General features: G+C 37.4%; 1 protein-coding gene across 3 annotated transcripts in view; it reads left to right on the forward strand.

Moving 5' to 3' along the window:
• PTN (pleiotrophin) overlaps nucleotides 1-21,208 on the forward strand; it is a 72,416-nt gene that overhangs the window by 23,848 nt on the left and 27,360 nt on the right. The window contains exon 1 of one of the 3 annotated variants that reach the window (XM_090144545.1): nucleotides 15,006-15,024. The exons of the other annotated variants lie outside the window; for them this stretch is intronic. The gene's annotated coding sequence lies outside the window, so the exon portion shown is untranslated. Of the gene's footprint in view, nucleotides 1-15,005; nucleotides 15,025-21,208 lie in introns of those variants that run through there. 3 annotated transcript variants of the gene reach the window in all.

Below are 21,208 nucleotides of genomic sequence, written 5' to 3' on the forward strand. Positions count from 1 at the left end.
GGAAATTAAAACTCATGAAATACACTGATAATTCACAGAACTGCAGCATTAACTCTTTAACTGCCAGTCTGCTGCATGATGTTATGATGTGGAATATGGAAGAAAAACCATGTAACCATGACTGTTGTATCTTGTTGACATGACAAAACCTGGGCTGAAGGAGAACTTGGGAAATTTGAGGAAGGGATTGTTTCAGTTAAATCAGGAATGTATTGGTTTTAGGTCCTATTGAAACTGTAGCATGTCTGGTAGATGGCTGTTCAGAATTCACACCTGTAGCTATGACTGAAAGTTGTATGTATGAACCTTGAAGAAGAAAATTTTGTTAAACAGTTTATGAACTAATGAGGTATTCCTGAAAGATTGTCTGCTTCTGCGAATTTGGAGGGATTTAGGAGAGCTCTACAAAAAGTGTTAGTATATCCCCTCTTTCCCCACATTCGTAAGTACTGCTATTCCCATGTTTCCAATTAAAGAGACTGGATGATAGCATATCTGAAGTGGCCCACAACATTCTTAGGGCAACATGTATTTCTTTTGACACTGATGACTAGGAGATTTTTAATTCACAGGATTTTTACCTTTCTGTCCAGTAGGATTTTGGCTGTAAAACTTGTTCACATTATTGTGGATGCAACACAACGATAGGGATGTTCCATGGTTAGGAGATGCAAAACCCTACCCCAAACTTACTGTATTCAGTGAGGACTGTTGAGTGTCTAGCCTTGTACAAAACTAGACCTGCTTGTGGTATGAAACCTAAACAAAACTGTGGGTCTCTTCCCAACTGACCATAGTGCTTTTGACTGAGCACTGACACAGGCTGTCCAGAGAGGTTGTGGAGTCTCTTTCTTTGAGATCTTCAAAAATCTCCTGTATGTGGGCCTGCACACCCTTCTCCGGGTGGCCCTCGTTGAGCATTGGTTGGGCCAGGTGACTTTCAGAGGGCCCTTCCAACCTCATCAGTTCTGTAGTTTCTGTACATTCCAGTTTTGTGACTCTTCAGGCTTTTACCCTATCTCTATCCTTCTGTTGGTCAATTTGCATGTTATGGATTAACAGTGTGTGCTACTGTAAGTGAGGAGAAAGACATGAACTGTGTTGCATTTAAAGAGGAGTAAAACGATACTAAAATAGCTTTTTGCTTGGAAGAACTATGGGTAGTAACACTGCCATTTCCGCTACTGTTCTGACCTACTGCTCCAACTGACATCTATATAAAGAACTGTAACTGGATGGACAATGTTCTTAGTCCTTATTGTGGTATAAGATAGCCTAGAAATGCAAGAAGATTAGTTGTAGGCATTCTGAATGGCTTCCTTGGCCATGGAGAGAGGAAGACAAAGGCTAGCTTTGGTGGAAAGCAGGCTGAATCAGAAATGTGTTTGCTTTGGAGGAAGGCCTGAGTCTCCAGTACATGCAGAGAAACAGTTGGATGTTTTGCACTGCCTGAGCAGTGAGCAGTGATCCTGACTGCATGAAATATTCAAATATGGCTTTTCTGAAACCCATGGCGATGACTTGCTGCCAGCAGAACTGGTAGGAGTGTTCTTGGAACAGTTTGATGTCAGCTGGGTACTGGAATAGTTGCACTCTCCTTCCTGCCCCCAGTCTGCAGCCTTTGTCACCAAGAAGTCTGCTCTTTCTTTCTAAGGTTATTTCTGGGTCAATAAAGAGGGAGATATAATCCTTGAGCCTTGTGAGGTAGTTTGCTTAATCATCTGAGCTTGTTCTGGCAGAAAGCAGCTTACAGCAAGCCTGTCTTGTGGCAGGGAGAGAAAGGGGTCAGGAAATGATGTAGAAGAGCCTGAATCATAGATCTGGAAATAAGTGCTGAAAACCTCACACTTCTGACATAGAACTTCCATTGTTAAATCCCTCATCAACCACTGACTTATGTAAATGTTTGCATGAGGTGGAATCATGTTACTCTGATCTTCTAGCAGTTGGAAATCTGACATCTACCTGTAACTATTTTCAATTAAATTCTTAGGATTTAATAGATTTATCAATTTCTGCTTTTTCATCCTTTGAAATCTTACAGGATATCTTTCTTTAAGAATAAGTTGCAGCATAATTAAGCGACCATCATTTGGATGGAGAAAAGAATCTTCAGGATGTATTTTTTAATCATTTCCTTTGCTGAGTTTCTTAAGATGGTAGTGTACTGAAACTAGTTGCCTGCCTTCAGATTTTTTGAGAAACTGCCTCAGGCCCTGTGTCTTCAACAGAGTTGGCTGAGCTTCATATCAAGGGACTTTCTTTATCAGCCTTTTTGAGATACTTTTTGTATCAGCCTTTAACCTATGAGGACCCTCCTCAATGCACAGCCTGCTTGTTGCTGCCTCCTAGCCCATTCCATTCCTGATCCTCATCATCTTCCAAGTGCTCTCTCATCCCATCTGTTTCAGGCTTTTGCCATCTGTGACACAGTCTTTTAGCCTGAAAAGTGTCAGAATCTGTTTCTTGGGTGACAGAGCTGGGACTGATTATTTCTCGGTTCTGTGTGTCTAACATAGTGACAGCTTTTGTTCCATTCCTGTCAGCTTCTGCAGACTATTTCACATAACATGTCTACATGTATATGCAATGTTCTTAAAAACAGGCCCTTGTCCCACCTTGGGAACTTCTAAGCTGTTAGAGAGAGCTGTAGTTCTGTGTTTTCTGCATAGTTTGGGGTGGTTTACTTCCTTGAGTTTGCTGTAACACAGACCGTGTGTTGCACTGGACCAAGGCCCTATTTCTTTTCCTCTGCTGCAGATGTAAGTAATCATGCAAATATCAGCATGAGGTGAAGAAAAGAACAAGGCAGTAGGCTGCATCATGGAACTGTAACTTCACTGAGAGAAGGATTGTCTCAATGCCCAGCTATAGAAGCGAGCCTTTCCTTCTCCGCTCCCAGGTGTAGTCTGTGACAAGGCCTCATCCACTGAGAAGTGGGCCCAAGTCTGGGGCTCAAGGACTGGGAGGAAAGGCAGAAGTTCCACATCCTACTATGTAAGATCCAACCCTGGTTTTGGAGGGAACTGAATCTTGAGTATCATGCTTTATGTATGAAACTAGACAGAGGTCTGTGAAAACAGGGTGCTGATGCTGTATGCGTGCTCATCTCCTTCCCATTCTACACATGGATAGCGTTCTGTGCCATCTACATACTTGCTTTTTTTCCTACTTATAACTTTTGAATAGAAGTACCATTATTGCAAGTGAAGTGTGCGTGCTGAGACTCTACCTTTTATCCTCAGGACTGAGTATCTCAGGTGATGGGCCTGCAGAACAAAAAAAGTCTAAAATGATTGGTGGACCAGAGATACAGACAAATTTGAATCCAAGTCCATATTAAACCCTCATTTTATTCACTGTATGAGTGAAAAATGAAATTTTCACTTTTTGTGGGAAAAAAAGTAAAAAAAAAACAAAACAAAAACAACCAAAACAAGCGAATGTTGTCTCTGAGAAGGTCAAGTAATTCATTTCTAATCTTGTTTGATTTGTACTGTTGCGGTGTAAAGGCAGATTTGTGAAGTGAATCAGAAATTGAACATGTGCCCTGACTCATAAGGAAACATGGTCCTCTGAGTGGGGAATTGTCTCTCATTCCTGACTATAGGAAGAGTGAGCTTGGAAAACCAGTCTTGATGTGCTAGTGAGGATGTACTGCTGATCTCTGTGCATCAGAGCATCTCAGTAACCAGCAATGCTGCTCAAGGGATCTAGGAAGAGCATCAGAGTAGTGCTCTACCAAAGCACTAATTTGCTCATCACTTTTGGCTGATGTGATTAGCAGTCAAGGCTAATTACCTTCAGGAATGCTCCCTCTTGCCTCCCTGAACCCATACATGAAAAAGCTGGTGTTATGATCCTTGGCGATATAAGCTGCTCTTTCTTCCTTCTATCAAAGGCGAAGATATGAATACTAATGAAGTGGACATAGAGGAATGCTTCAAGATCAACTATCCTCCTTCCTCAGCTTTTCTTCTCTCTATTTTTCCATTACATATATTTCTACAATAGTACAATAGTAGAAATATTCTGAAAAGCAATCCTATGAATTTAGAAGCATTATGTGAACAATAGGTGTGCCCCATGAGAGCACTTTTTTTATTTCTTTGGTGAAGAGACCAAAGTGAATATTGTCGCTTTGGTGAAGTGAAAGTAACTGACAGACATGTGCAGTGGGTTTATTTCCTTGCAAGCATGGTACAGCAGCCTAAGCAGGGGGTGGTGAAGAAGGCAGTTAATTGAAATGGTCTGGAACTTTAAGCAAGTCTGAATTTCATTCTGCCTTCCTGCATGCATGCCTGCCAGCCATTCTTTATTGGTGAGGGAGGCAATCTTATCTTAAAGCTAAACTTCTTTATTTTTCTTGACAAAAAGTAGAAACAAAAAAGAGCCAACAGGTTTCAGTATAAATCTATTGCAGACTGTACAGAACGTGGATTCAGCCCTGTTGAGCTAATGTTTAGGAGTGGAATCAGGAGTTGCTAAGATTGATGTATTGGGAGAGTTAGGAGCATATGCCTGAATCCATAAAAGTCTAGGCTGAGTGAAAGCTTGGATGCTGAAGATTGTGTGGTTACAGTAAAACAAAAATGTAACAAGATGAATTAGCTTATAATAAACCCTATGATGCCAGTCATTTTCAATATTCAAGATAAAGCTGAGCTATATTTATACTTAGCTATATTTAAATTGTACTGCAATCTGAGACATTATCATCTGGGCACTGAGTAGAGGTACAAAAGATCCATGCAGTGTGAATTTAGGTATCTCACATAGCTTGAAATCCACTGAGACTTTATATCCAAACACATGCCTGGTTAACCCTATCAGTACAGCATGTTACCAAAAAAACAAATCGTGGGATCTCAACCCTTGTTCATTAAATGCAGCAAGTTCACTTAGTGTTAGTATAGTACATTCTAAAGCATGCAGTTTTACAGAAATGAACACACGGACCTGTAGTTGCATATGAGAGAAAAGTTCCAAATATGGGTTCATTGATTGTGCATGTATGGTGCTGTTTTCTTTTTGTTTGGTTGCTTTTATTTTTATTTTTATTTATTTGTTTTTTGTATGTGCATGTTCTTTTTCTTCCAAGTTTTGAAGTAGAGGTAGGAAAGAGCTGTGTACATCTTGTATTTCAGGCTTTGTTAGTAAAGCATCTTTCAGCTCATTTTTTCTTGATTTATAATAAACCATAACAAATACCATAATTTTCAGAAAGTTTATGAATGGAATGGAAACTTATTCCTTACACTTTTATCTACTTTGCTGTTTCACTTTGCAAATTTCTTTGAGTCACGATAAGAGATCTGAACGAATATAAATCAGTCAGAAACATTTTCTGTTTGAGCTTCTGTTTGTACTGCTTTATTCACACCTTATTGCAGATTAAATTTGAATTTGATCCTCATAGGAATTTTCTCAGATAGGGACTTAAGGAAAGTCTCAGAAAAGCCTATTTCAGATATGTATTCTTTGAAATCCATGTAAGACTTTGTCTTTTCTTCTTGTTGACAATAATTTCTAAATCCAATAATACAGTATGGCTATAAGGAGATCTTTTTTTACTTCCTCCTCTTCACTGTTTGCTGCATTTAACTTGAAAGGAGGCTGAATGTTGCCAGAGTCCTCCCACTCCTGTCCTGGCTTCCAGGGGCTCATTGCAAACTGCTTTGGAATGTGCCAAGACCTTTGGGACACCCACACCCGAGAGGGAAAAGTGGAATCAGCAGTTTGGTACCCGTCTTGCCTTGACTTTCTGGCATTACTATTGAGAATTATCAGGGGTATATTGTCACTGTTTTATGTGACAGTAGTCACATGGAGATATTTCCCAGTCCAAATTTAAATTTGAGGCATTGTCATCACTAAGCATTTTCCAAGTTGAAAAACCAAACAGGTAGCATTGTAGAAAATATGCTATAATTGGTATAGTATGCCTGAAGTTCAACAATAATATAGTAAGTAAAATCTGTCTTTTCAATTTACATTTAAAATTGCAGTGTTTTTTTTTCTTTTTTCTTTTTTGTTCCATTTGAATGGTTGGGTGTTACAACTTAGAGCAGGGAATGCACTTTTGTGTTAGTTTGGGAGAATTTTGTATGTTTCCTGGCAACAATGACTGCTCTGCTAAACCATTTGCATTGTGACCTGTTCCCTTAATGGTAAGACTCAGAGATCATCTGCATCACTGGCTTTAGTGTCTGCTAATAGCACCAATGATTGATTGTTTTGGAATTGTTTTGGAACTACTGCATGACTAGTTTTTTGTCATCGTTACAAGAAGATCCATTTTGTTGCTTTGTATGTTGTTCAATCACTTATTCAAGGTGAGCAAAAAATATTAATGGATCATTTTATCCTTTTGATTACACAAGTATGTATAACTAAGTACAGCACAAGTCTGAACAATTGAACTGATGATGTAAATTGTCTGTTTTAATGGTGGTTTGTAAAGCTACTTTGACATTAGGTAAACTATATCCAAGAATTGGCTTCTGGATTACGTGAACCCTTTTACCACATTTTTTTTGTTGTTGTTTTACTAAGTATCTTGTGTCTGTCAGCCTTCTATCTGTATAACATTCTTGACATTTTCATTTCTGAGTGCTTTCATCTATAGTAACACAGACCTTTTATTACACTTCAGTATCACAGTTTTCACAGTTTGCAAGCAACACCTGCAAGATTAAAAAGTCTTCTTGACTATTGTTACTAAGTTCCAATAAGAGATCAAGCAGCATAGGGTCAGTTTCCATCCCCTCTACCCCTTGCCCTCATTGCATTTGGCTGAGATTAATAATTAGCTGTAATATGAGAGAAAACAAATCATGGCATTTATTTTTAGGATGATGCCTCCCACAGAGAACTACAGAATACCTTGTAGAAAGAGACAGGCTAGAGAGCACTTTTCAGAGTACAGAGATTCTCATCAAGAAACAAAGCAAGAAAATATATTTGCAAATTTAATTGCTTATTGTTGTTCTTGCTATTGTTATTTATTATTCTTTTTACTGTTACTGTTGTGTTATTATTATTAAGAACACCACCCATAGAGAAGAGTGAATACTCCTACAGAAACAAAATGTGGAAGAAATGCATGACATATCTGGAAATCTAAGAAAACTTCGCATATAAACAACTGTTGGTTGTTAGGAAGAGAAAAATTACAGTGTGAGTTTTTGGTAAAAAAAGAAAATGGATGAAATGTTAAAATGAGGCTGGAAGTGAGGAATACAGAAGCAACTGAAAGAATGGTGGGAAAAGTGATGTTGAAAGGAACCCATTAAAGGACAGTCTAAGAAGAGCAAGGGTAGAACGTGGGTTGGAAATTGATATAAATAGAAAAGAGCTTTCTTTCTAGTTTTTTTTTTTTTTTTCCTCCCTATTTTTTTTTTTTTTCCTTTGCTAGCTCTATTTCCCATATATTTGTCTGAATTAGCAGATGTCCTGATTCTCTGGATTTGGTCCCATTATGCACAGCCTCAAGCCACAGGATGCAAAACACCCCTGCTGTGTCTTTTACAAGATCAGCAAGAATAATAGATGAAAGAGTTCAGAATGGGATTTGTTGTCTTTATCTAGATCACATGATTATAAGTAACCCATTACAGGCAGCTGTGTTTAGAGTTCTATACAGCTATAGGTATACCTGCATGTATGGATGTGAATTTGAGTAGGTACACCAAATGTCAAAAAGCCAGGAAAGAGTCAGTAAATGATAGATGCTGAAGGCAAGAACAGCCAAAAAGCTTTGCCTTGCATGATAATGTTGTGTCCAGTTTGCTTTTCCTTTTCCTTATCATGCTTATCACACAGCAGACCACATGGAGGTCTGTATTCGTAAGTATGAAGAGTTTACAAATACACTTGACTTTTCATCAAGAGATACCAGAAAAAGGAATTTTGTCTAGCAGGGATGTTGAGTTTTTGAGAGAACTCAATTGAATGCGTAAAGATGTTTGTGCAAATGTGGACCAGTCTTGAAGGTATCAAAACTGTGCCCTGGCTTTAACCAAAGTTCACTTTAAATTTAGTCTTTGCCCATTTAGATTTCATGAATCTGATTGTCTAGGTCAGTATTTGGACTCTGGGGAATGTATAGTACTCTGTGATTATTGCTGGACCAGCCAAAGACCGAGTCAACACCAATGTCTGAAGCAGTGCTTGACCTATGAGAAAAGAAAGGTTTATGAATAAGTGTTAACTACTCCACTCCATGTTCTGTGGCAGATTAGTATCTTGTGACAGTTAGTACAGTACTTGTTTAAAAAATTGTCCTTTATATCTCAACCAGAGGCAACTTTTGTACAAGTAGGAAACTTGAAATCCAGCAGAGGGCAATGCTGTATTGCACCTGTATGTATATTGCAAATGAGTCTACCTTGAGGACCTTCAAATTATTTTCTCTAGTGAGAAATCATGCATTTAATTTAGGATAGATTATACTAGCGTTGTGGTTGAGTCTTTTTTTTTTTTTAATTTAATAAAGTTCTGAAGTAATGATGGGAAAATCTCTCCCATTGGTAGTAGTTGCATTGCTAATACAAGGCTGTATGAATTGCATTAGTTGTTTGAGCTGCGTAGAAAAAAGAAACAATGATAACTTGTCATAACTTTCCACAAAAACTATAAACAGCTAACTTCCCCTATTTTTTCTTTTCTTTTTTGTTCACCTCTCACCTCTTTTACTACCCCATATATGCCTATTCTTCAATTACTGCAGATTTATTATGGCTGCCTTCTCCTCCTTGTTATTTCTTGCATATTCACAAAACAAGAAGAGAAATGACATAACTCAATGTTATGTTAAGTGACCATACTTTTGGGAGGCTCATTGAAATATTTCCCATTTACAGAAATTCTAAGATCATGCAGACCATGATACTTTTCTGTCTATTAAACATCTGGAAAAAAAAAAAAAAAAAAAAAGGAAACAAAATGCCTATGGGAAGAGCCATTTAGAGTTTCAAATATATTGATCTCTCCATATCCTTATGAAGCATTTCAAACTCAACAGAGATCTTTTAAGTTCTGCTGCCCTGTTTTACCTTTAGACAGTTTTTAGACTGTGACTCTGATCCTGCTTGAGGAAACTGTGCTCTTATATCTCCACTCTGATTTGTTTATAGTTCTGGTGTATCTGATGAACCCAGAGTCTGACTCTTCAGGAGCTCTTTGTTCTGACTGGGCTCCCTGGACCCAGACAGGAGTCTCTGAAACTGGTTTTGCATATGCACAACAGCTTCCCCTGGTTACAACCTCAGCAGCTCATGGTAGTAATGCAATACCTGAGCCACTGCTTTTACCAAACTGTTCTCCTGATTCCTGAATGAAGCAGTAAGAATAAAAAGTTTCAGCTGGATTTACAGGAAGAGACAAAAAAGAATACTCTTGAAGAAACTGTCTGGAGTAGAAGCACTTTTTTTGGGAAACCTTGTGTGCTTTCCCTGTTCTCCCAGGCTGGACTATACTCAGAAACATCCTGCAAAGTGACTAGCAGTAGCAAAAAATTTCATTTTAGAAGTCTGAAATATATATACATTTTTATCACACTTTTTTTGGTCTTTCTCCTGATCATACTTCCAAAACAAATCAGCAGTGACTTCCACACCTTGCAAGTCAGTTTGCTCTAGCGGATCAGCCATGCTTACTAGAATGCAGGGCATTTTCTGAGGTTTTATCTGGTTATGACTGCAAAGAGCAAAGGAGAGGTATGGAATGGGTGAGAATTTGTTACACTGGTGTTTGTTTCTGGGACAGTAAGGATGGCATGGTATTTGTTGATGTTGTACTGGAAAGCAAGCAAAATACAATGTAAAACTTTGCTAATTCCATCAATTTATGATGCACTTTTTTTTTTTTTTTTTTTGCTTTTAAATGTTGAGTTCCAGAGTTCACTGTAACTATAGTAGAATTCAAGTTATACAAAGGGAATTGAGTAGCCAGATGCAATTCCTGCTGTTTCTGAGGTATACATGCTACTATTTAATGATGGAATAGAATGAAGAACAGCGGTGAGCAAGAACTGATAAGTCCAACTCGGTATTGCATTTTCAGATCTGTATCCTGTAGCTAATGAAAGGAATGCAACTGATCTCATTTATATGGCTCCAGTCTTTGGTGTAAAAGTGCTTTTTACACTGGCATAGCAGAAATGTTACAGACCAAGTGGATGTGAGGCTAAATAGAGCTATTTTGATTCCTCTGTGCTGTTTTGTTAACTACAAAACTGAGGACAAATGTTGAACCTGTTAATAGATTTTATTGGAACTGTGTCTTTATGAGAGACTGTTTATCAGAGAGCGTAGTGATAGGTCAAAAGTGAACAGTTCTAAACTAAAAGAGGACAGATTTATCTTAGCTATAACAAGGGCATTCTTTACTCAGAGGGTGATGAGAGACTGGAATTGTAGAAGTTGAGCATGCCCCATTCCTGGAGGCATTCTAGGCCAGCTTGGATAGGGCCGTTTGGCAACCTGGTCTAGTCCAAAGCCCCATGGCAAGGGTCTCTTCAAACAATTGTAAGATCCTGCCTAGCACAGTACAGCTCTCTCTATGCAGCATAAAGAAATTACTCCTAGGACCAGCACATCGACACAATTAATTATTTTTATACTTCAATTATAAAGTATAAGAAATCAAGAAAAAATTAAATAGTACGGGATTTATGGCAGCAGAGCACATGAAAGATGTGGCTTTTTCAACGACAGAGCCAACAGTTTGGGATTCAGAACTAATTTCTGGACAGACTGTTTTTCCTAATTGATCCATGCAGCAGTGCAGTTAACTTCGGTTGCTTAAAATTCAAAGCCTGGAGTCATTCACCTTGCTATCTTTGCGTGTGATTGGTGCTCCTGGTGCTACTTAGCGCTGCTCTGGGGGGAGACGGATCTACGGCCCACCCCGGGGTGGGAGCTGTCCCAGGTGCTGTCATTGCTCCCAAAGCACTGGCCTGTGAGCTCCCGCTGACCAGCCTGAGCTTTCTGTACTTTTTTCCCCAAATCTAAGTGATAAAAACAGATTTCACTTTCTCATCCATCTCTACTGTAAATATGCGGAGGAGCATAATGGCAAAAGACTGCTGCCACATTCACATTCCAAAGCCTCACATTTGTTTATAAAACAAGCCTCACAATACAGCTTTTCTTAAGTCTTCAGGAGTGCAAATATAACTTGCAGGAAACGAAATTCCATTGTCTCTGCTCTGTGGCAAAGTGTTTTAATTTTTTTTAAGGACATTTGGACTCGGTCTCTGGATCACAAGTCCCAGCTGAGAAAGAATTCAAATGACTGAGGCCTAAACCCCTGATAATGGGGGTTTATTAAGGAAACACTAACAGAGCTGAACTGGAGTGGACTGAATGGCCAAACTGAAATAATGGAATGCTTGTGGCAACCAGAAAATGATTGCTTATTGGCATAATCCCAAGATAAACTTCTGCCAAGAGCATGCAGCCTTTCCTTGCCAAGTTCCTCATATGGAGAAATATAGTACTGAATTTCTGCACGTAATACCAGTGCAAAAGAATGGGAGGAGAAGTAGCAGTTTGCATGAGGAAGGGAAAAAGTGTACATCCAAAACGATGTAAACAGTGAGATGCCTAGAGCTCCACTGATCAGTAATGATCTTTAAAGTGATGACTTGTGCTTAAAATTTAAGATCATGGTCTGGAATGCAGGTTTTAACCTGTGGCACTCCACTCTCACTTGAATCTCTACCCCTCAGTGCAGCATGCAAGGAAATGAAAAATTTGGAACTCTGTTCCTGTCTTCATGAGCAGTTTCTTTCATACGTGATAAAAGAGGAGTGTCTTGCAGCTCTGAGATACATTCTCAAGAAAGTCTTTCAAATCACACTCAACCAATGTTCTATTTTCTGAGAAATATAGTTATGAGCTGCAACTGTATTTCAGTACAGGTTAAGTAAAAAAAAATTGACTAACTACTACTCCCATAACGAAGGAGAGTGTAATAAAGTTGCTCCTTATTGTACCAACTTATTATATAGAAGACTTTGGACAATACATTTAGAGAGGGAGCTATGATTCTCATCCCCTCTACTCAACTGGAAACTTTTTTTCCCCAGCCAAAATATGTCATATCTGAATGCGGCACGTACCATCCTACAAGTTATCTTATAGTGGTAGCAGTCTTTCCACATCTAATGTAAAATCTGATCATGTAGTATAAAATAAATAGTCACTAGGGCATAACAATCCTTCCTTCTAGGAAAATGCCTCTGAGGCCATTAGAAACTTCTGTACTTTGAGACAAGTAGAGTGTCTGCATGGGAGACTGAGATACCCACCTCAGAAATAGTTGAGCTGTAGTTAGGAATCTTTTGAGGAGTAGGAAACAGTAATCAAAACCTCTGCTATCAATCACAGACAGGATCTAAAGCTAGATCTTCCAAGCTTTATTTATTTATTTTTCTTTGAAATCAATGTAAAGCTAAACAGAAAGCATAACCTCAAATGATTTTTTTTTCTTTTTCTTTTCTGACAGTGGATTAGCACTCAGTTTGTGTAACTAAATGATTTTTCAAAGCCCCAAGGGGGTTGTTCTCAAATAGATTTTCGATGGATGCTGTGATATAAATCCAAAGCCAATTTGAGCCTAGTTTGGAGAGAAGAGGGAAAGGATTTTGTCTGGAAACAACCAACCAGAATGTCAACAGCAAATCTCTGTTGTTCTCAACCTGCATTTTTTTTTTTCTTCCAGTTATTATTGCATTGAGGTATGTGGCATAGATACAACTTTTTTTTTAAAAAAAAGTCTTATTTATATGATAATGAGAACTCTATTTGAATCAAAGCTGCTTTTCAGCACTACTTCAGGCTCCTCCAGGAAAGTAGACTCCTTTCCAAGAATGCCAACTTCATTCTAATTGTCTTCCTGGCATGTACTGTGCTTGTTCTGTGATGCTGTGATAATACAGTATGTCACAAGTACAATTATCTACACATGTCTTCATAGAACCTGAACTTTATTTAAAACAATAAATAATAAATAAGTAGCCATTGTGGCATGGAAAGACAACTCTGAAGAAAGCTGGTTTTAGAAGAACATGGCTTCTCTAAAGACTTGCACCTTCCAGTGGTTGAATGATGTCTTCAAGTTCTAGTGATTTTATTATTATTATTATTATTATTATTATTATTATTATTCCCATTTATAAAGTGTTTTTTAGTGGATTTAAGGGAGATTTGTGATCTTAAGCAGCTGTAATGTTAGTGGCTTATGAGGAGATTCTCTTCAGAATGGAAATTCAGGGATCAAGGAGTTAAGGGAAGGGAAGGCATTACCTGGGATTAGAGAAAACGAGACTTAGAAAGATAATCAAAAGAGCAAGTAGAAGTGGTGAATGCCGCCATACAGAAGGGTGTCAGATGATAAGATTTTTAATCAAATGGATTTTCCTTATGGATTGTTTACCAATGCTTTGCAACTGATGGAAGTAATGACAGAGAAAATCTATCAGTCATGAAAATCTTTCACCTCACCTCCATCGCTCTCACACCAGCCAGATGAAAACAGATACTGAAAAAAAGCAAGTGCTTTCAATTTTTGCATAGCTGGAAGATAGCTGACAGGCACATTGGTCCCTGAATAGTACTCACACAGCAACAAGCAGATTAATTCTGCAGCCAATTGTTTTGCTGGGAGTATACAGTTCTGCAGTGACTTCCAAAATGGAAGATTTTAAGGAGTGTACAAAAGTCCCCAACAGTCTAAAAGACTAAGAGGTTGCCCTGAAGTTTCATTTCTCATGTAAGGTACACTCTATGAGTCTGTCTTCTACCATCTGCATGTAATGGTATATCCATAATATATTTTAACATATATATCTCTATATAGCTATATATGTAAGCCTTGGAGATATATGAAACTTAATGCAGTTAAGATAAGTAACAGGAGTAGAAATAGTAACAGTCTTCTTGGCTGTATTTGAAAATGGGATTTTCTTCATGGAATGTTTTCATGAGTAAGGTGTAGAACTATCACTTTATCTGAAAACAAAACAAAACAAAACAAAAAATATAGATGTATTTCTGCTTCCAGAGCTTGTTTTTTGAACTTAGGTGAAAGTGATCTCTTTCCTTCCTTGCCCAGGTTTGGATGTTTCTGTGTTGAACTCCTATGAGTGGTGTCACCACTTTGAGATGCTGTCAGAGAAATCAACCTTTTGCCATCCATGCTTGCTGGTGCTTCACAACAGCCATCAAAAAGTATTGCTCATTGCTGGCACTAATATGATAGTGATAAATATTTACCAGGCTCCTGTATCTGAAAAGAGTTCTAAGTCCTGATTCTTTTTTTTTTTTTTTGCTGCCATTGAAATCCCCAGCCCATGTCCTTTTGTGATTTCTGCCATTTCTGGTTGGTTGTTAAATTGCACTGGAGTAAGGGAACCTGTTTTTGAGAATGCCTTTAAAACACATTCTAGCCCTATGTTACAACGTAAAAAAAAATCAAATTTTCTTTGCACATCGTATTTATTTTGGTTGAGTTATTATTTTTTCCTCTTTCAGTTTCATATAACTGTCCCAAAAATTATGTAATTTTTGTCAATTGAAGAAATTGTCTCTTGGTGGTGGTGATAGGTTAATACAGTACTTAAAAAAGATTAATAAAGGCCATAGGCCATCTGAATAACAAAATGGGCTTTTTTCTTTCTTTCTTTCTTTTTCTTTCTTTTTTTCTTTTTTAAGCAATAAAGACTATTTCCCCAAATCTGACTGGAAAGAGGAAAAAAAATGCCCTCAACCTAACAGTCAGCTCAGGCAAAGCAAAACTCAAATACACTCAAGTATTTGACAGTATATAAATACCATCAGAGAATGGTAGCTGTCAAAGATAAATGGTATCTTGCAGCTTTCCTGCAACAACACATTGAGGCAGTGGAGCTGTTCAGTACTGCTGCCATTCTCCTCTGTATGGGGCAGCCTGGTCACCCTGCTGGAACTGCAGAGAGACAAAATCCAGAAGACAAGAGCAAACTGCAGCTGATGCTGGGTAATAAAATATTTCTTCCTTTACATAATTGTTTTCATTATCGGATTCTTGGTATTATTTGAAGGAGGCAAGTGCTATTATCCTTATTTCATTGACAGAGGAGTGAGAGCAGTAATAGATGCTGTAATTTGCCTATTGCCATCAAGCTGAAAACACTCTCATTGGGGTAGAAGGAGAAAAAGAAAATGAGGATACATGGAAACATCTGTCTGGCTTGTATGGTGCAGCTATTTCTTAAGAAATTCATATTACAGCTCTCAAATTGTGATATATTCATAAATAATGGTGTGACCACTGGGACTGTGATAACATCAGTATATATCTGCACGCCATTTTTTTTTCTCTCATAATAGAAGTAATAGTCTTTGGCTGTGGACCTCATTACAAAAATAGTTATATTCATTGATCACTCCTGTTTTTTCTGCCTATGATATCCATGGGGTACTGTTACAAAACCTACAGTTAAGAAAATTAAGCCTCCTAAGTTTATTCTGCTTCAATAAGTAGATTTAGAATAGCAAAGAAAACTTTCTCTTGTCCAGACAGAGGCAGTGAAAGACTCTTCTCTGTCATATGTTTGTCAAATGGATGGAAATATGCCATCCCTTTCTCTAATATTTTCAGAAGATACTCAAATATATCTCTGGTAGATAAAAACACATTAGCTGTCCAAATAGGTGTTAACTGTCTTATAGCAAAAGATTCTGTATTACATTTTTTTTTTTCCTCTTTTCTGATCCTGGAGTGGTGGCAATCTAGGCACTTCTGTGAGAGGCACTGCAAAACCATGAAAAATACCTTGTGTGACTTAACAGTCTCAGGAAACCAGAAGAGCTCTAGCTGAAGCAAAGAAACTAGCTGTTGGGAGGAAAGGCAGGCAGGAAGAATAACTGCAATAAGAACTTACTTTTTCCCAGATAGACATTTTGTCCTTCTGCCATTATCAAGTGTCTGCATTTTCTGCACACTGGAGAAACCATGAATCAGGAGTTGAAAGAGATGTAGGATTTACTGATAACTGGGACTGTGGAAACTCATGACTACAACACATGATTTCTTCAGGAGAAACACTTGGATAAAGATGACGCACAGAGGAGTTGATTCAGAAGCTTGGCCTTCCTCTACTGAGCCAAAAAGTAGTTTTAGAGAATGTATATGGGTCTTCTCTGATCTTCCCGGTGTTCTTGTCTCATCAAATCCAGGATAGTTTAATCTCGTATCTAGTTTTGGAAAAAATGAAAATGTAAAGAAATTTGGTGTGATTTCATAGGTAATGACAAAGAAATTGTGAGCACTGTGATAGAATAAAAAAAGAATCACAGTAACAGAAGTGACTTAAAAGGGGCCTTCCAGTTAGAATTTCAGGCTGGATATTAGGAAATACTACTTCTCTGAAAGGGTGGTCAGGCAGTGGAAAGGGCTGCCCAGGGAGGTGGTGGAATCCCCTTCCCTGGAGGTGTTCAAGGAACGTTTGGATGTTGTGTTGAGGGATATGGTTTAGCGAGAACCATTGGTGATGGGTGGATGGTTGGACTGGATGATCTTATAGGTCTTTTCCAACCTTAGTGATTCTGTGATTCTGTGATTCTGTGATTCTGTGAATCCAGGAATATAGTCTTATGAACTGAAATTTCAGTAGTGTTTTGTTTTGTTTTGTTTTTTAAACAACTCAGCTAGAGCTGTGGGAAGGGAAAGATGGTAAGACAGTTGCAGAAGTCAGTGTTAGTTATCGCTTGAGAGCACTGACTAATTCAGACCCACCATGAGCAAACCAGAGGAGGTAAATATGTACATTGTGGATGAGAGTATAAAAAGGTCAAGGAAAGAAGGAGAAAATTGCTTTCTACAGTGAAGTTCATTTCATCTTTCATTGTAGCTTCTAAGAGGGAAGGCCAGGTCTAGACGAATGAACTCTATTCACTAGCTTGGACCTATAGAGAAAATATCAACTGCCCTTTTACAGTTAATAAATGCAGTGTTTATCTTGACAGGACAGCATGGTTTTTGCACACTTACATTATTAATTTCTTAACATCATCTTATGATACTGAAAATACTTTTTTTTTTTTCCCAATAATTTTATTATTATTATTTAATAAAAACAAGCACCTTCTCTAGGCTTTCTGAAAATGAAACTGCTTCTGTAAAAACTCCTGTTGGAAACTTGGAGAGAAAGAAACATAAAATTTTTGGAAAGTTTTAGGCATCCCTCCTTTATTTTCATTTCCTGAGCCTTTAAACCAACATACTTCTTGTTGTTTGTGTTTAACACTATATCTTTTCTTATTATACTTTGCCTCTCAGGAAGAAATTATTTATTGCCATTGTATTTGTGTTCACTGCTGCTTGAGTGCAAAACTTTCACACACACACACACAAAAAAAGAAGAAGACATCTTCTATAGCAATTGGATCCATGTTCTTGATCAGATATGGATTATAGTGTCCTGGGCTGGTGATATTTTGTTTAAAACTTGCAATGCAGGAACGGCATTGCTCTTGATGCTCTCTGGCAGAAAGGGCTGGATAACCATAAACCCAGCTGCAGGTTCAGATTTCTAGGTCTGATGTTGTCTTACAGAAGCATTTGGAGATTCTGTCTATGAGAACCAGTAGGATCTTTGATTTAACTTGTATAACATTATATTTTTATGGTAGGGAATATAGTTTATTAATAACTAATAAACTAACTAATAAGAACAAAAATAAATTTATTATCATTTGTAAAAACACTTTCCAAAACCTGTTGTCTTATCTCATTGAAACTGGGAGATGTTCTCCCATGAAACATCTCAATTCTGACAAAACATTTTCACTGGAAAAAAAGTTCAGTCTGTATTATTTTGCCAAATTCTTTTCCTTAGTCTTGAGTTGTTCTAAATTATGGTCTGCACTAAAACACAGAATTCCCGGGGATATCCATTATCAGTTTGAACTATTAATTTATGTTCAGGGAAATAGAAAATATCCACAGAGTGTGTTTGTCCTAACCTGATGCAAGAGACAAGCATGCAATCAACTATGCAAATATCAAAGGCTAGGGGAACTGTTATCCACAAGTTAACTAATTACTTTTGCTCATTTAATTGAACAAAGCTAGATGGGGCATACTAATTGATCATTGTTTTCAACTTTTTCTTTGTTTACATTTTGTTTTCTTCCATCATGCTGCTTCTAGTTCCCTGCTCATTTTTATAGTGTTGGCATATCCCCCACTGTATTTAATGCTCTTTTTTTTTTTTTTTTTTTTTTGGTGTGTGTGTGTTTAAGTGTGTGTGTCCTGTAATGATGTGTATGCTGGAAGGATACATATTGAAATGTTTAGTCCCCAAACTGCACACTTCAATTTCTGAAGTGAAATGTTTGACTTATCATCAGGGTCATGCTATGATTATTTTTTCATTTTTAGCAAAACTCTTTGATTGTGGCTTGTTATTATGGCTGCCCTGCCCCGTAGCTGAAGGTAAATGCTAATTTAAAAAAAAAAAAAAAAAAGTTGACCAAATATAATTTTAGTTTTCGTAAATTTTTCTACTTGTCCCTGGCTGATTCCTATTATTTTTTTATCCACTACTATACTGCTTGAACAAGTTGCTACTTCTGTAGTTCCTTCCAGTACTGGCTCTCCTTTGAAACAACTGCTCTTCCCTACCTTCTGCTGTTTAGCAGCTTCCCCCTTCTCCACAGAGGGGAGAGCATTGCTGGAGGCACATTCATATGGGGGGCCCTTCTCTTCACCTTGGCAGCGAAGAGGAGAGGAGGAAGAAAAGCTGAGAAATGCCTGTTAGCTGAAACTCTGTTAGCACACATACTGAGACTACTGGCTACTTGGTATTTGTGGTACTGATCCCAAAATATCATGATTATTCTAATAGGTTTTCTTTAATAAGATCATTCTAAAACACAACCATGGTTAGAAATGAGAAGGCACGCAAACAACAGAGATAGTATAATTTGATAGACCATTCAGTTGTTCTAATTACAGGTACTTCTTTCTTCTCAAAAGTTGGCTTTTATTTAAATATAAAATAATATATCTGTTTGATCTCTACACAACATTTCTTAGATCCATGAAGGTGCAACCAAATGAAGAACAGCAGCAAGTTGGCTCAAGTCTTCATGCCACAAGGAAGGCCTCTGAATCTTTACCCCTATGGAAGAATACAGAGAAATTTGTCCAATTTCCATGTCCACTTTCCATGTCCACTTATGTTTCCTATTCAGAAAGGAAAATAAAGAAAGTTAATAAAGATTAACATCAGTTAAAGAAACTGCAATACAGTGACAGGATAGCCACAGTAAAATACTACAAATAAACTACTTCATTGAGTAGTCACAGTAGATGTGTTAAGAAAAGCTATTGCCTGAAAGACATTGGAATGAGAACAATGAGAAATACTGGATTCAAGTAGCCTGCACAATTAATAGGAGAAAATCTAAGGAACTTTAGTATGTGCAAATATCACTGGGTATTTTATTAAAGGCTGGTAGGCTGTTAAGCGTAAGATTGAAGTCATATGATTCAGATCTACTTTGGAGGAGTGGAAAAATGTCTAAATTCTTTATGTCAACACATAAATCCACATGGATGTGGATTTAGCTAGGTTTTGTTTTTAGTTTATTTTAGTGTTATGCATGAGGAAAATAAAATAGCATTAAATATTTTCATTATAGAAGATAACTATAATTCTCATTATAGAAAGGTTTTCTTTCTAAATGTAGAGGGCAAATGGTGCTAATAATAATAGGGGCTAAGCATTTGTGGATGGGATTTCTTCACAGTTACCATAGGACTATTGAAACTTGATGACCTTAAAGGTCATCCTGAAAAATAACCATGAGTGTCAACTGTTAACAAGATGATTCAGTTTATATAAAATAGGGTCATAAACTTTACAAGTATGATTAAGATTTTCAATGTTAAAAGTCATTTTTTTGGAAATGTATGTTGTGTTGACCCAAAGGAAATTTGGGTCACTCAACGAGAGAATAATTCCAAACTTATATGTTAATCAGCCCCATAAGTGCTATCTGGAGCATAAATGGAATTTTAAATGGAATTTTGCTTGTTCAAGAAAGTACAGTTTTGGAAATCAAGAAGCTGCAGTCCACTGAGAATCAACAGAAATCAAGCTGACTTAAATATAAATGAAAATATAAGAAAATTTAGATTTTTTCATAGTGTTGCAAATAAAGACAATGGAGGAAATACGTGCATGTGTGTGTGAGGGGAGGGAAATCACTAGGGTTTACAGTCTGGCTCCAAAGGTGTGTGTTTACCTCAATTTTCTATATGGAAGATCACTAGCATGTAGGGGCATGTGCTGTGTGATGAATGAGAAAGAGACCTGGGGAAGCTGAAGTCTCTGCTGCTGTTAGAGATGTCAAACTCCTAGGAAATGAATGCTTTCAACTTCTTTTTAACAGTGAAACTGTATTTGCATGTCAGATTACTGCAAAAATGACACTTGACATTCTGAGTTTTTTAAGAAAGTTTTTTAAAACATGCACCAAATGTTTCTTGCTGTTGAACAATTGGAGCAGAGCAAATGTAGTATTTACATTTAAGAAAGGGAAAGGAAATAGGTTCAGGTAACTACCCTCAGGGGACTGCAAAATAGAACACATTTGAATATGAAATTAATTTAAGAAATGGAGGTAAACATTAAGTTTCATTAAACACAGCATGTGTTTACAGAAAGGAGACTGTTTCCCATTCTAGCTCACTTATCTGATTTTCTAGATATGACTAATCTGGGACTAATCAAACTGTGCTTTATTAAAGTTTTTATTGTAGCACTTGATGAAAAATTATTAATTCAATCAGAAAAAAAGAGGATTCTATTGCTTTTTCTGATGTTATGCTGATTCATCTGCAGCTCCTCTGAGCTGTAAGGTCAGTGGTCTTGTTATAATGTTGATAATGGGGATGCCATGGTGGTTTGTCAGCATCTGGAGTACATGATGTCCATGCTGATAGTTTCTTTTTCCACACTTTAGGATCAACTTGGAGTCCAATTTAAATGCTCGCTGACCTGCTTTTGTACCTTTCTGTTTCTCCACTGGTCTACAGCTCCTGGTTATGGATTTACCATATATACAGTCCCTCTTGCATATATTATGAACTATTTCTTTGTTATCTTTCCTACCCCTGCTTTCATCCAGCTCTAGGTTTGCATTTTGTT

The sequence above is a fragment of the Phasianus colchicus genome, chromosome 1, assembly GCF_987193195.1.
Source record: "Phasianus colchicus chromosome 1, bPhaCol1.hap1.1, whole genome shotgun sequence".
Classification (NCBI taxonomy): Eukaryota; Metazoa; Chordata; class Aves; order Galliformes; family Phasianidae; genus Phasianus; species Phasianus colchicus.